The sequence below is a fragment of the Fukomys damarensis genome, unplaced genomic scaffold (genome assembly GCF_012274545.1).
Source record: "Fukomys damarensis isolate Sample0158 unplaced genomic scaffold, DMR_v1.0_HiC HiC_scaffold_31, whole genome shotgun sequence".
Lineage (NCBI taxonomy): Eukaryota > Metazoa > Chordata > Mammalia > Rodentia > Bathyergidae > Fukomys > Fukomys damarensis.
In genome coordinates this window covers 3,207,686-3,223,617 of record NW_022900943.1, presented here as the reverse complement: position 1 = coordinate 3,223,617, position 15,932 = coordinate 3,207,686, and the positions used below count along the sequence as shown (strand labels likewise).

Genomic DNA, 15,932 nt, shown 5'->3' with positions numbered 1-15,932 from the left:
ATTGGCTCATACTTCTCTTTTGTGCCTAGATCCTTCTCTGGTTTTAGGATCAGGATTAAGCTAGCATCCATGAATGATTTTGGGAGTACTATTTAGCTTTAGATTTCAGTAAAGAATTTGAGGTGTATTGGTGTTAGATCTTCCCTGTAGTTCCCATAGAGTTCGGTAGTGACTCCATCAGGTCCTGGCCTTTTCTTAATTGGTAGGTTTTTATTATCATTTCAGGTCGATTGTATGTTACTGGATTATCCAAGATTTTTAAGTCTTCTTGGTTCAGTTTTGGTAATTCATATGTATGTATTAATCTCTCAATTTCTTCTAAGTTCTCCAAATTTTTGATGTAGAGGTTTGGGAAGGAGTTGCTAATAATTTTCTGAATTTTGGTGGTGCCCATTATGATTTCACGTCTTTCATTTTGAATTGCATTGATTTGTGTTTTTTCTCTTTTGTTAAGATTTCATAAGGGTTTGTATGTTTAGTGTATTCTTTCATGAGCCAGCTCTTCAATTCGTTGACTTTATGGGGGTTATTTTTTTTAGTGTCCATTTTATTGATTTCTGCTCAGATATTTATAATTTCCTTCTTTGTATAGACTCTAAATTTGGATTATTCTTTCTTTTTCTAGGACATTGAAGTGTATCATTAGTTCATTTGTTTGGGTCCATTCAGTTTTTCTGATGTGGGCATTCACAGCTATAGATCTCTCTCATAAGACTGTTTTCATTGTCTTCCATAATTTCAGGTGTTCTTCTGACATTATTATTTATTTCAAATAATTGTCTTATTTATTCCCTAATTTCTTCTATGTCAAGAGTAATTTTCAGTTTTCATACATTTATCTTGTTTTTACTGATTTCTTTTGCCATTGATTTCTAGTTTCATTGCACTGTAATCTATTAATACCCATGGTAAAATTTCAGTTCTTTTGCATTTACTTAAGTGTGTTTTACTACTAGTATGCAGTCTATTTTTGAGTAAGTACCATGTGCTGCTAAAAATAATGTGTAATCTGTTGTTGGGTAAAGCACTGTATACATTAAATCCATTTGTTCAAAAGTGGTTCAACTCTGATGTTTCTTTGTTGATTTTTTTGTTTAGTTGATCTGTCTTTATGTGATAGTGGGTTATTGAGGACCCCCACTATAAGTGATTGCTTGTTATCTGATCTTTTATGTCCATTAGTGTTGTTTTATGAAGTTGGGTGCACCATAGTTTGGTGCATGTACATTTATAATTGTTTTCTCATCCTGTTGAATAGTTCCGTTTGTAAATCTGTATTGTCCTTCTTTGCTTCTTCTGATTGACTTTGGTTAATAAAAATCATTTTAAAGTAGGATTGCTATTCTTGTTTGCTTTTAGGTTCCCACTGCATGGAATATTGTTTTCTGTTCTTTAATATTCAGCATATGTATTTCTTTTTGTGTTAAATTTGTTTCTTTTCTTTTCTTTTTTCTTTTTTTTTTTTTGGTACCGGGGATCGAACTCGGGTCCTTGCTCTTGTGAGACATGCCACTGAACCGCTGAGCTAAATCCTGGCTTTTTTTTTTAAAGTTCTTTTTTTTTTGGTACCGGATATTGAACTCGGGTCCTTGTGCTTGCGAGTCTGGTGGCAGAACCACTGATTTAAATCCCTGGCTCAAATTTGTTTCTTGTATATAGCATACCATTGGATTTTGTTTTTCATTCCAATCTTTTAATTGTTTTTGTTTTGTTTTGTTTTGAGACAGTATCTCGCTATATAGTTGAGACTGATCTGGAACTCACTGTGTAGCCCAGGATGGTCTCTAACACAGTGATCCTCCTGCCTCATCTTCCCAAGTGCTGGGATTACAGGCATGCGCCACCACGCCCAGCATCTAGTCTTTTACTTTGAATTGGCAAATTGAGACTGTTCACAATGGTAGTTATAACTGATAGACACTAACATATTCTATCATTGTATTGTTTTCCTGCTGCTGTTTGCTTTCTTTTCCATCTACTTAAATGCCACCCTTTCCTGGTGCATTCATTCTATTGCACCTTTTGGTATTCTTAGCTTTGTTGTCTCTTTCTAGAATACCCCTGAGAAGTTTTTGGAGTCTTAATTTCATTTTCATGAATTTTTTAGGCATTCTTTACTGTGGAAATAACCTATTTATTCATCAAAATTTTAAGATAATTTGGCAAGATGTATTTGGTCTGGGGTGGATATTGTTTCCTTTTAGGGACTGAAACACTTCATTCTAAGTTCTCCTTGCTTTTAATGTTTGTATTGAGCATTCTGTTCAACTAGTTGATTCCATTATAGTTGATTCATTGCTTTTTACTAACAGCTTTTAAGATTTTGTTCTTTAAGATTCTATTCTTTTGTTGGATTTCTGGAATTTTAATTATGATGTGATGTGAATTTTTTTTCTGATTATGTCTATTTGGGGTTCTATGTACCTCATTTATGTGTATGTTGAATTCTTTCCCCACATGTGGTGTGTTTTCTGCCAGTACTTTTATTAACAGGTTTTTTATCCCTTCGTGCTATCTTTTGAAATTTAACTAATTCCAGTTTACTTTTGTGTTAATCTTCTTCGAGTTGTCCAGCAGCTATTGGATCCATTTTTTATGTTCTCTTGTGGTTTTATAAGATATCTGCCACAAATTGATCACTAACCACAGCCCTATCTTCTAGATCTGACACTATGTCCTCACATTGCTTGCCTTGTTTCTGCTGCTCATACTTCATTCATATTTTTAATCTCTTGGATATCTGATTAAAAGTTTTTTATGGAGTCTTTTTCTTTTTTTAGCTCTACTAGATTTGTATTAGTGCCTTCTCTAGACTCACTGACAATTTATTTTCTTTCGTTTATTATCTATTTTGTTATATCTTCCTTGAATTTTCCAAGCAGCTTATTGAACTGTTTTGTTACCTCCACTGATATCCTTTCAGACATTTCTGGTATGTGGCTTATGATTTCTTCTTCTTTATTTCCTCTGGATCAACTTTCAGGGAGTTAGGAGTTTTTGGAGGCATTTTGTTGCCTTGTCTTCTCATTCAGTTTTGTTTATTTTTGCCAAAGTTTGCTGTTGGATTTATAGTGGGTGTCTTTGTTGCAGAGATATCCTCTTGGCATGGCTGACTGTTGACTTTGCTTCTGTCTCAGGACTCTGTGTCCTCAGTTGTTTAGGATGGGAGGTTGCAGCTTGCCTTGCCATGTGTCTCATTCTTCGGTAATGGGGCACGTATTTGTTTATGACCCCCAGGCAGTACACATATTTCCTTTCAAAGAAAACCAAGCAACAGCAATAACTACGTTATCTTGGCTCTAGTAGTAAAGTCAGCAACAAAAAATAGCGTCAAATGTAAATCAGATTCTGACAATCCCTAAGAACTAGTCTTGAGCCACCTTTAACTAAAGCAAAAAGATCTATGATTTTAGTATAGACACTTAGACAATTCAGATATTGACCTTCAATTAAATAGATCGCTGGCTTCTGCTGGATATAAGCAGCAGTGCAAGAGCTAAAGCCAACTGTTGGACTAAATACTAACTCCTTCTGATTCACCCCCTCTGATTCTGATTCACCCCCTCTGAAGGTTGTACTCAGCAAACCTCGCCTCCCACCACTGAATTCAAGGCCCTGGATCTGCCTGGAATGAGCTTGAGCATCTCAGGAGAATCTCAAGGGATCTTTGTCTTGCTGTCACCTCTCTAACCCTGTCTCTCTGTCTCTCTCTTGGTCTTTACATTAGTGTAACACCGCGGTCCTAGAGTGAGTTTGTTCGTCTTATACTCAATCAAGTTGGTCTTCTGGTTGTCACCTTTGCTGTCCTATGCTGAGGAGAAATAAGGTGCAGAGCTGGTTAGGAGTTAGTAGTTCGGCTGCTTTCCTCCTCTCCCAGGCTGGGAGTGCAAGGTGCCTGGTGGTGTTAGGGTAGGTGTGATAGGTGCTGCTGTCTTCCTCTCAGGCAAGGCACATGAAGTGGCTGGTGGCACTTGGTCTGGTCAGCTGGGCTGCTCTTTATTGAAATTCTTTATTTTGGATTTTTGTTTCAGGTACATTATTTTAAGATGTCAGCTTGTCTAGTTTATAATCTTCACATGTCCAGACCTTAAAATAATTTAGTCAGATGACAATCCAATGTGGGTATTACTTGGGCTTTCAATTTCCAAGTAGTGATTTGGAGATCTAGCCTTCTTTCATCTTTGGATTTATTATATTTCCATGTGGTTTCCTATCTTGTCCTTGGGTCATCTCTACTTCATCCAGAAAGAAGTATGAAAGAGCTTAGAGAAGGTTTTATACATAAGGCTTAGAAATGGCACATACTGCTTGCATGCCATTATTTATTTGTTCACATAGTAAGTATTGCAAAGAAAATTGGAAAGATGTGCCCATTTCCAAAAGGAGGAAGTGAATTTAGAGATCAACTAAGCTGTGAGCTGTGAGTGTTGTAAATATATTGTTTGTGGATATTTTCTTTTTTACTTAAACTCTATGATGGTTTTTGAAAAAAATGAATTTATTTTAATATAGTTCAGTGTCTTGGTATTTTCACTTAAATTGGTGTGTATTGTATTTTGTTTAGGAAATACTGCTTTATCCTGAAATCATAAAGACATTTTCCTGTATTTTCTTCTAAAATATTATAGTTTGGACTTCTGCATGCAAGTCTTTAATCTGTATGGGATTGAGTTTGTGTTTGATTTAAAGAAAGAAATTTGGTTTAATTCTTTAAAAGACTAGATATTTGTCTCAGTACTGCTTATTGTGCTAATAACTTTCTCTCAGGGACCTGCACTGCCATTTCTAACATTTATTGTTGTACTTATGTATGGTTTTGTATTTACATGGGTCCATTTCTGGCTCTGTATTTGTTAACATTTGCTTTTTTTCCAACTGAGAAAGTACTGTATTATAGCTTTATAATGAGCCTTAACAACTGATGTGAAAAGCATTCTCTTATTATTCTTCAGTAGTTTTTTGGATATTGTTTATTATTTGTTTTTTGATAATATGTAAATAGCTGTCAACTTCTCTGCTAGAACCTTTACTGATTAATTTAAGAAGAACTGTTATCTTTACCATTTTCTCTCTTTCTTTGTATGAATATTCTCTGTCTCCTTTAATTTAGGACTTCTTTCACGATTTAAGTAAAGTTTTTTAGTTTTATCCACATAGATCTTACATATTTTTATTAGATTTGTTTTGAAGTAGCTTATTTTTTGTTTGTGTTTTAACTATTTGCATTTTTGTTACATTATTTTTATATTATTTGTCAAGTATAGAAACACAGTTGATGCATTTAATTACTGTTTGAGTCTCATCAATTTTGTTTTTTTATAAATTCACCTGAGTTTTTTGTGTAGACAATAATACTTATAAATGAAGGTAGTTTGGCTTATTTCTTAAAATTTTGAATATATTGTATTAATTTTTATTCAATAGAAAAAAGTTCAGTGAAAGTGGTAAGTCTCATTTAAAGGAAATTCTAATATTTTATAGTTGAGAATAAAATTGGCCATGATTTCTTATAGATACGCTTTTCTAGGTTATGAGTCTGTTATCAGTATCACGACTGCCCTATGTCCATATTACCCTGAATGCCCCCCATCTTGTGCAATATTATGAATAGGCTTTCATACTTAGTTATTTCTAGTCTTTTTATACTGCTGTAAATTCATACTGTTATTTCTTATAAATCTGTATTCATAGGATTGGTTTCCTTTTTTTTTTTTTTTTCGGTAGCAGCGATCAAACTCAAGTCCTTGCACTTGTAAGGCAGTTGTGGAACCAAGTCTCTGGCCTTGGGATTGGTTTCTTAGATAGCTTTCTAGTCTTTACCTGGTTTCAGTTTATGTACCTCATTCTATGATCTGAAAAATTCTCTTTTCTTTTTTTTGCGGGGGGGGAATCGAACTCAAGACCTTGAGCTTGCCAGTCAGGTTCAATACTGCTGAGCTAAATCCCTGGCCCCAAAAGATTATCTTTTCTAAATAGAAAATTGGGGAATTAAAACATAAAGCTGATGAAATTAAAACAGTGCAGAAACACAGCATTTGGAAAGTATGAAAAAAGTGAGTACACATTTAATAAAGAATCAGAGTTCAAACCATGTGTAGTTGCAAAAGGTGAAACAGTGAATGTAGGGTGGCAGTAAACTCTTTAAGTGTCTTTTTGTTTCCCTGTCAAATCTACTGGTTACTTTGACTTGAAATACATAAGCTTCTTGTTTGTCTGATTTGGGGCATTTTATCTTTTCTTTTTTAAAATAATTCAACAGTACCATATGAATTGATACAACAGAGCTGTTTTGGTAACTCACATAAATAGAGATAAAATAATTATGACATGTACATGTGTAACTTTCCACGATAAATGAAATCATTATGTACTCTAAACATACACTAATAGAAAAAGGGGAGTTGGTCTAATGAACCCAAGAAAGATAGCAGTGGGAGGGCAGAGAATTTGAGAATGAAGTGGTCTGTGCCTGACATTACTTCATGACCTCTGTGGACTGAGACCGGTAGTAGGAGGGTTGGCACTCATGCCCGGCTCTCTTCAACCCCAGAGGGTAGTGGATAGCCTGAGGGGATGGTTCTAGACCCAGTGTGCTTTTGCTCTTAAACCCTTCATGTGGCTGTGTGTGTGTAAAGGATCATGACAACCGAATGGAGAATGCTTAGTGGTGGACAGCCTTGTAAAGCTTTCAGCAGTAATGAATAGCCCACTCTGGCACACGAGCCATTGGTCGCCACCACTGCAGTCTGTATGATTACAGTCATACGGTATGAATTCCTGCCCTACTTCATTGCAATATGATGTGATATTTGAAATGCATTTTATCACCTAATACCCTAGCATAGGAATGCACCTTTTAAAATGTAAATACTTCCCAACTTTGAGATGTTTTAACTTCATTTTATTTTATTTTTTCTGATTTTGATGCTTGATGAACATTTCCATGTGTGTATATTTATTTTCACCTCTGAGTCTTGGGTAAATTCTTTAAATTTTTTAAAGTAAAATCCATTTGTCAAAGATTATCAACCTAAAGCTTTTGAATATACCACATTAAACTATTCTAGCAAGGTTCTGAGCTTCTTATAGTGTATGTGATTGTCTACGTTTCATAGCTTTGCAAGCATTTATTATCATTTAAAATTAGCCTTTTGTTTGAAACATCCATTCTTTTGATTACATTTTATTGGAAATGTGTGGTTTTTCACTTTCACTTTTCCTGTAGTTTGTTTTGTCTTTTGCAAAATGTTCTGTTTGTATTTTTGTCTATTTGCTCACTGAAATGCATGCTCTTTTATGTTAGAATGAGCTCGTGTCATGTTTATTACAGATTTTCTTTTACAGTTTCTTGTTTGTCCACCTTGTTAACAGTTTTTAGACCTCGATTCAGCTCTAGGATAATTATTGAGGGCGTTTTCCTGAACATTTCTCTGAAAACTGAACTCTGGTACATTAGCAGATCTGGAACCTTATAGCCCCCTGTTCCTTCCCTTCTCCTCTCCTCCCCACTCCCTTCTCCCTGCACTATCAGTTTGGTGAGGGCCAGGAAAGTTGATGTCTTATCTTTTTATTCCCACTTCTTTTTCTAGTACCAGTCTTTAAGTTCAGCAAATTTTTTCCTCCTCCTTTCCCTCCTTTGCTTCTTTATTTCACATGTAACTTAGGGCTTTGCATATGCCAGACAAACAAGCTACCCCAGCCCTTTTTTGGTTTTAATTTCTGTTTACACAGGGCCTCACTGAGTTGCCCAGAATAGCCTCAAACTTTCATTCCTCATGCCTCAGTTGCCCAAGTAGCTGGAGTTATAGGTGTGTGCCACCACACCTAGCAGTGAGTGCTTTGCATACACCCTAGGTCTGTACCTTCAGGGGTGGGACAGTGCTAGACTTGAACCCAGGGCTTGCTTGTATGTGCTAGGCGGGCTGCACTCCACCCCTCTGTTCCTGTTTAGCCTATCTCAGAGGATTCTGTCACAGTAATTCCAGTAAGTAGGAAGTAGAAATAGTAAAGGCAACTGGAAAGAATGTCCACTTGTGATAAGGCATACTAACATGTAGCCTAAAAAAGGCTGGTTTTTTGCTGACAGTGAGGCTTGATTTTGTACAATTTTCGAACAGAGCAAAGGAGAAAGCATGGCATTAGTTGTTAGCTTGTGTCTGTTACTTTTGTTTTTGGCATTTGGAGGTTCTGTATTGCTAGTGACTATTTGTCAGCAACTATTTCAATTTCTCAGTTGGCAGGATATCAGATGCCTTCACTAGTGCTCACAGTGCTTATAAGCCTTGTCCTACTGTAGTTGGGAAATATGCCAGAGTTAATAATTGGTTTGCTTTCATTTGCTTTTTATGACTTTTACTTTATTATCCTTTCTATTATTTTTTCCTTTCAACATGGAAGAATATCAATTTTTAACTTTCTCTACATAATGTAATAGACAAGGTACCCTGTATAGTGAACTTTTAAATTATGTGTATCACCCTTGTATGTCAGACTTAACTAGTTTTAAATTTATTTATGTAAGCTCAATTTGAAAAGTTGACTTGATTTATTCTACAGCATTATTTTAAATGATAACTGCTTTGTATTTTGCTCTTGGTTTAATTATGTTTAGTTTATATTTTTAATTTAGTAGTACATATATATAGACATGGAAAATGATCTTTAGTGGTTTCATATTTAATCAACATTTAAAAATGTGAGGATTTGAGTTTTAATTTTGATCATGATTTTTAAAAGAAAAAAATGAAGTCTTTATCTTTTGTAAATCTTAACTGTGAACTCTATATTTGTGTGTATTATATTTACAAGTTTGAAATTGTTACTAATCATCCACAATCCTCTATGAAATATAAACTATTTCTGCTTTAAAAAGGCAATAGATAGGGCTGGGAATTTAGCTCAGTGGTTCCGCCGCCTGCCTCGCAAGCACAAGGTCCTGAGTTCGATCCCCAGTACCAAAAAAAAAAAAAAAAAAAAGCAATAGATAATCTGATACTTTGAGTACTTTTAAGTTTCATGAATAAAACAGCCCAACATACTAAAATCTAGAAATTTAGCATATATAATGGAAACTGCAACTCAACTTTAACTACTCTATAGTGGCACTTCTCTTGCTGCTATAATAAAACTTGAGAATGTTTAGTGATTTTTTTTCTCTACTATTATTCAAAATTACATTACCCTTACTGAAATCTGAATGGCTTTTAGTGGATTAATTAAATTGTAGCTGGTTTGCCATCTGGGTGCAGCTTGTTTCGCTGCCTTTACATGGAAAATTTTCTCATGGAGTAAAGAGTATCTTTTGTTAAACTACAGCTGGTAGGCTTTACTTTCTAAAAAACAAATAGTTTATGCTTTTTTTAAAGAGATTTTTTTATAGACTTAAATTTATAAAATATAAAGCTTATGACTACCTCTCTTTTAAAGGTTATTAATGGTACAATTTAATATGTTTTAAATATTCCTTATAAATTTGGGGAGAATATATTATGTATCTTGGTAACTTATTAAGTAGAATCCTAGGTTTAGGCTAAATGTGAAAAAAATGGGAAAGAGGGAATTAACTAAATCTGATTTTTATGGCTCAAGTGGTTTCATTAAATTAGAGCACTCTGTGTTGTTCATTAATGAACTTGTACCATATGCTTTAACTGTTCTGGTCAATCGCTGATAAAGGCTCGTGGATTTGCTTTTTTTTTTATATAAAGCTGGATAAAAATATCCATGTGATGGGTTTTTATCAAAGGAGTTACTCTGAATTCAGTAACTACTACTGAGGCAATATGGCTCGCAATTTGCGACCCAAAGGTAGTCATACATTATTGGAATACAGCCTACTGCGCTTCACATTACACAGATGTGAAGGCCTGATTATAGCTGCTTCATAATTAACAGTGATCCGATTTGTTTTGTGGCATAAATGGTGCATGTGTAGAACATTAGCCATGGCGCTCTCATTCAAATTCAACTCAAGGGCTCAGCGGCAGGCGGGTCACGAGCTTCAGGGAGCAGAAGCACAAGCTCCTCCATATGTTCTTGCTGCATCTTACTATGGCTATGAGTGCAAGATAAGTTCCCTAAAGAACCTAATCGTGTTCTGTAATTACAGCGCGGCTTTCTGCTGTCTAGAAATGAGGGAGAAGCTAAAACACTCCCTCATCAGATAATTTGTAAATTACTTTACATGGCGGATGCCTAACTCAGTTGGTTTTCAACTGCTGAAATTATAAATAATTGTAACAGATGTGGCAATATGGCTGGCCTCCAATAAATGAGGCCCTTGATAATTTGGCCAACCCTTTGACAGGCCAATTTAATAAAATGTGAACAAAATCTTCTTGCTAATAATTTATCATCCTTTTTCCCAATAGAATAAATTTAATTACCCTAGCAGTTAACAAGGTCACACCCAGATGCCAAACTCTGCTACAGTTTTGATAATGCAATCAGGAATTGAGAGGTGATGACAGCGTTGTTGTTTTTTTCATTACCTGGCTTCACATAAACACAGGTGGCGTAGCTTTCTTGTCAGTTTTTAATAATTACAGGCTATTATGGAATGCATAGTTAGCAGATTGAAAACCACACTTTAGTGAATTTGTTTGAGTATGATTGAGGCTTTAATGTATAGAGATGATAATGCATAACAAGCAAGTCCCTAGCTTATACCGTTAGTGCACAAATTTTGATTTTCTTACTGGTGATATAAATGGTAAGTATTTATAAAACTTAGAGTATGTGTTATCATAAGTAATGGATTGTACCCAAATGTGACATATTTAGAGATAAACCGTAGAGGAAATTTAATTCCTTAAATGTAGAAATTCATTTTAGATTAGCATTAACATGTATGCTATATGTTCAGATTGCTAATTCTTCCACAATGAAAAGCTTATGAAATGTTTTAGAAAGATATGAGTATGTTCCATTTTGCTAAGGTAAACGGAAATCTATAGGAAAATCATTATTCCTTGTTTTTATGTATGTTCAGTACTAATGTACTCGTAGTGTTGGGATCAGTAGTCACTGTACACAGGTCAGTTAGCACTCCATCCACTCCTCTGTGACATGGAAATACCACTAATTTTTATCGCTGCAGTGTGAAACTTACGTGTAACAGAATAAATACTTAACCTCTGTGGTTGCTTAATTTTCCTATCCAAGTTGCTATTGTTACCTCCTGGATTTGAGTATGGATAACAAAGTGTCCATGTATAGCCCATTCAATATTGTTTTATGTAGTGTGTGGAAAGAGTTGAAGGTATGAAATTAAAATTTTCCCTTTTATATTTGTGTTCACTGACTTGACCTTACCATACAGATGTTTAGCTATGCAAGGTAATTTGAATTGAACTAACTACAGTACTGAATTTTGCTACATAATGTGTGATTTGGTGGGTATTTATGAGAGAAGTTGGTGAGACTTAAAATTTTACTCACATGTACTCAATAATTTTATTTTTTATTTTGTGATCTCTGAATGCAATTACAGGATATTTGGGTTAAAAGTATATGATTAGAAGAAAAGCAAATATATAATTTTTAAAAAGAGTGCTAGCTATCTTTTTTGATATTAGAAAATTTGTATGCAGTTTGGTGGTCTTTCTGGAAATGAGGTGCATTTTTAAGTTAGTATACTAATATAATTTGTGAACTTTTGTGATGAGACTATTCTAATTTATGATAACATGTTTACTTGATACTATGTTCTTTTATTTCTAAGAATACATAATTCAGCTAACAAAATTTTTTTTATGAATTGATAATATATATTTATGCATTTCTAAAATCAGTTTTAAATGAATATAAGGCTTCTACAGAGATTTGGATAGTTAGAAGAAAATTGTGACATAAAGTGTAGGTGATATATAAAATATACATATATTTATACTAACTTTCAAAGGGATTTAGTTAGTTTTTCAAATAAAGTCATTCAAATTATCTCATACTTATGTATATATTAGATATTTTATATACTCATACACACATAGATTTTACAAACTGCATTTGAACTCTACTGGATTTTAGGTGAAAAGTTACTCTAGGGGAAACAATTAATTAAGAGATTATACCCCTTTTAAGTGTTTTTCTTTTGCAGTAAACTATATTATGCGTTGACAGGGTTGGAATTAAAAAAATTTTTTGTATAAATAAGATAAGGTATGTAAAATGCTAGGAACTATATACTTTTTCACTAAATGCTGGTGTGAAGAGGGAGGTATTATTTAAAAATAAGAGGAAATATTTTTAATTAAAATTTATAAATACAGATTAAAACACTTTAACTTAAAAATCCTTCCAAGTGTTATAGCTGTGAAATAGTTTTCTGTTTTTCGTCCATGATCTGTCATCTTCTGCTCCAGTAATGCCATGTAATAATGTCATAAAATGTTGTCTGAACTAAATATTTAAGTTATATAATTTTTAAGCACTAAGTGACATAACCCTTAAACCCCCCTCCCACTATTTCTGCTGTTATATTTTTTTATAAGACTTTTTAACCAAAATTGCCTCAATGGGTCAATATGAAAAAATTTTATCTAGGGTGCAGGAGTTCAGTGGTAGAGCAAGTGTGAATCCCTCAGTTCAGTCCCTAGCCCCAAAACAAAACAAATTATGTATTAATAATAATTATTCCCAAATGGGAGCCTTTGGGTGCATACTCCACCTACCATTTCTAATCAGATTAACTGTAGCCTACCACTATGTCACTATATTCCAAGAATATAAACCAAAAAAGAGTACTAGATATTTTTAATATTTTAGAAAAAATTTATAAAATATTAGCGAGAAAAGTTAGTAAACTTCTACAGAGAAGGGGATTGGTTAACAATTCTGACTCATATAAAGGAGGGAAATATGTAAAGATAAATAAGGATCTGAGGTATATACACATAGTCCTCATGAATACACATATCCATATGAATACTATTATCCATATAATTATATGTTTGTATTTTTAAGATCATTAAATTTAAAATGCAGATTAAAGCAATGTCCAGATACAGCAGAACATCTTTTTTTTTGTTCTATTGAGATGAGAGTCTCACTATGTAGTTCAGGCTGGCCTCAAACTTGTGTCAGTCCTCCTGCCTCAGCTTCCTGAGTACTGAGATAATCTGCATATACCGTACCTAAGAACATCTTTACGTTAGAGTAACTGGATAAATTCTACCACAGCCAGATGATCAAGGTTAACATCTGCAGTCATAAATTAGGTCAACAGTGTAAGCCATGGCCCTGGTGAGATTCTGTCCTGCAGATCTGTTCTCTGGGGCAGTAGCTGTTTATTTCAGTCTGCATTCTATCCCACCTAAGTGCATGCTACCACTCCATGGAAGATTCGATGGCTATGGACGTGAGCCCCCTGAGGCTTCAGAACTCTCTTTTCAGTTGTGAACTAAAGGCTGACAAAGATTATCACTTTAAGGTGGTCAGTGATGAAAATGAGCACCAGTTGTCATTAAGAACGGCCAGTTTAAGGCCAGTGCAAAGGATGAATTGCACACTCTCTAAGCAGAAGCAATGAATTCCAAAGCCAGTCCAATTAACATAACACTGGGCAACTCTGAAAATGCCTGTACAGCCACGGGTTCCCTTGGGGGCTTTGGAATGACACCACCTGTTGTCTTAAGGTTGAAGTGTGGTTCAGGGCTTGTGCATATTCCTGGACAGCACTCAGTAACTGTGGAGTGAGATGCAGAATCAGATGAGGAGGAGGAAGAGGAAGAAAACTCAAGTATATCTGGAAAGAGATCTTCCTCTGGAAGTGGCAGCAAGGTCCACAGAAAAATGTAAAATCAGCTGCTGACGAAGATGATGATGAGGATGACAAGATGATGATGAAGATGATGATGATGGTGATTTTGATGATGAGGAAATTGAAGAGAAAGCTCCAGTGGAGAAGTTGATGTGAGATACTCCAGCCAGAAATGCACAGAAGTCAGGCCAGAATGGAAAAAACTCAAAACCATCAACACCAAGATCAGAAGGTCAAGAATCCTTCAAAAAACAGGAAAAGACTCCTAAAACATCCAAAGGACCTAGTTCTGTAGAAGATATTAAAGCAAAAAATGCAAGCAAGTATAGAAAAGGGTGGTTCTCTTCCCAGAGTGGAAGCCAAGTTCATCAATTATGTGAAGAACTGCTTCCGAATGACTGACCAGGAGGCCGTTCTAGATCTCTGGCAGTGGAGGCAGACTCTTTAAGAAAACAATTTAAACAGTTTGTTAAAATTTTCCATCTTATTTCATTTCTGTAACAGTTGGTATCTGGCTATCCTTTTTATAATGCAAAGTGAGAACTTTCCCTACCATGTTTGATAAATGTTGTCCAGGTTCCATTGCCAAGACTGTGTTGTCCAAAATGCCTGTTTAGTTTTTAAAGATGGAACTCCACTCTCTGCTTGGTTTGAAGTATGTATGAATGTTATAATAGGACATAATAGTAGTGGTGGTCAGACATGGAGATAGTGGGGAGACAAAAATATACCCGTGAAATAAACTCAGTATTTTAATAAAGTAAAGCAGTGTAAGCCATGGTTTTGTGTTGGGTGTTTGCCACGAATTCATATGTGGGAAGATTGGTTCCCAGTGTAGCAATGTTAAGAGGTAGGGCTGAGTGGGATGAAATTAGGTCATTGAAAGTGCTACCCTTGGAAGAAACTGGTATAATTCTTGCAGGTACCCTTCCTCAATTACTTACTTTCAGAGTGAGTTGTATAAAAATCAAGCTTGACCCCTGACATGCTCTGACTTCCTGTCTCACCATGTGCTCTCTCCCTCTCCTGTGCTCTCCTTCCATGTTGCCATCTACCATGAGGTGATTGATGTAGCTGGATAGGCCATTTCCAGAACTGGCACCATGCTCTTTGGAATTTCAGTTTCCAAAATTGTGTGCTAAGTAAACTTCTTTTCTTTAAAAAGTACCTGCCTTCAGGTACAGCTTGTTATAGCAGTAGAAAATAGACCTTGATATAAATAAAGTGATACTTCATCTCTATTATGTACCTTTCCAAAACTAATAACCTCAGTGCAATTTCAGAAAAAATATCAAATTCTAAGAAAGAGGATCCTACCAAAAAAGAAAAAGAAAAAATATGATCAAGCTTATCAAAAATAAGGACATTCTGGGAAATTGGTGCAATCAAGAGTAACCCAAGTGGATAGGACAGTAAAGTGTACTGTTGTATCTTAGATGGGATACTGTAGTAGTTTTTATAAGGAAATCTGGATAGACTATTGACTAAAAATAATGTATCACTTTTGGTTAATTCTTTAGATTCAATGTACCGTACTAATTTAAGATGCTTATGATAAGGTAAACTAGGTATATAGGTGTGACAGATGTAGGAGAACTCTAGGATCTGCTAAATTTTTCTGTGTATATAAAATTGTTCTATCAACATGTGTTAATTAAGAAAGCAGGTTAAAGGGCAGGATTTTATCCCTCTCCTTTTGTCTGGGAGGTATATCTCAATCTCAGCTCTTAAGAACTCTGAGGAATAATATAATGAAGAAAATATCATTTAGTTTTCTGTATCCAAACTGGAAATTTTTTTGTGAATTTATATTCACTTTTTGTAGATTTGTAGAAGAAACAAGTCTTTTTATTTTGAAGCACATTTAGTGACATGCTCACTGTAAAAAATTTCAGGATATTCAAATAAGTATGGAGTAAATAATTCACACAGAATCTCTGCATTTAGGAATAACACTGAAAGAGTTCAGGATATTTTTTTTTTTTTTTTTTGGTACCTTGAACTCATAGTGTAGCCCAGACTGGCTTGAATTTGTAGTAGTCCTCCTGCCTCAGCCTCTAAAGTGATGGGATCACAGGTCTGCACCACCACAACTGGCTTTCAGAAATATTTTTCATGCATCTGTCGTGCAGTATACATTTATATAGTATATTATACTCTGCTTTTCTTACTG

General features: G+C 34.8%; 1 protein-coding gene and 1 pseudogene across 1 annotated transcript in view; both read left to right on the top strand.

The window, feature by feature from the left end:
- Cntln (centlein) overlaps nt 1-15,932 on the top strand; it is a 285,607-nt gene that overhangs the window by 109,471 nt on the left and 160,204 nt on the right. The gene's annotated exons all lie outside the window — the stretch shown is intronic.
- On the top strand, nt 13,334-14,207 carry LOC104866749 (annotated as a pseudogene).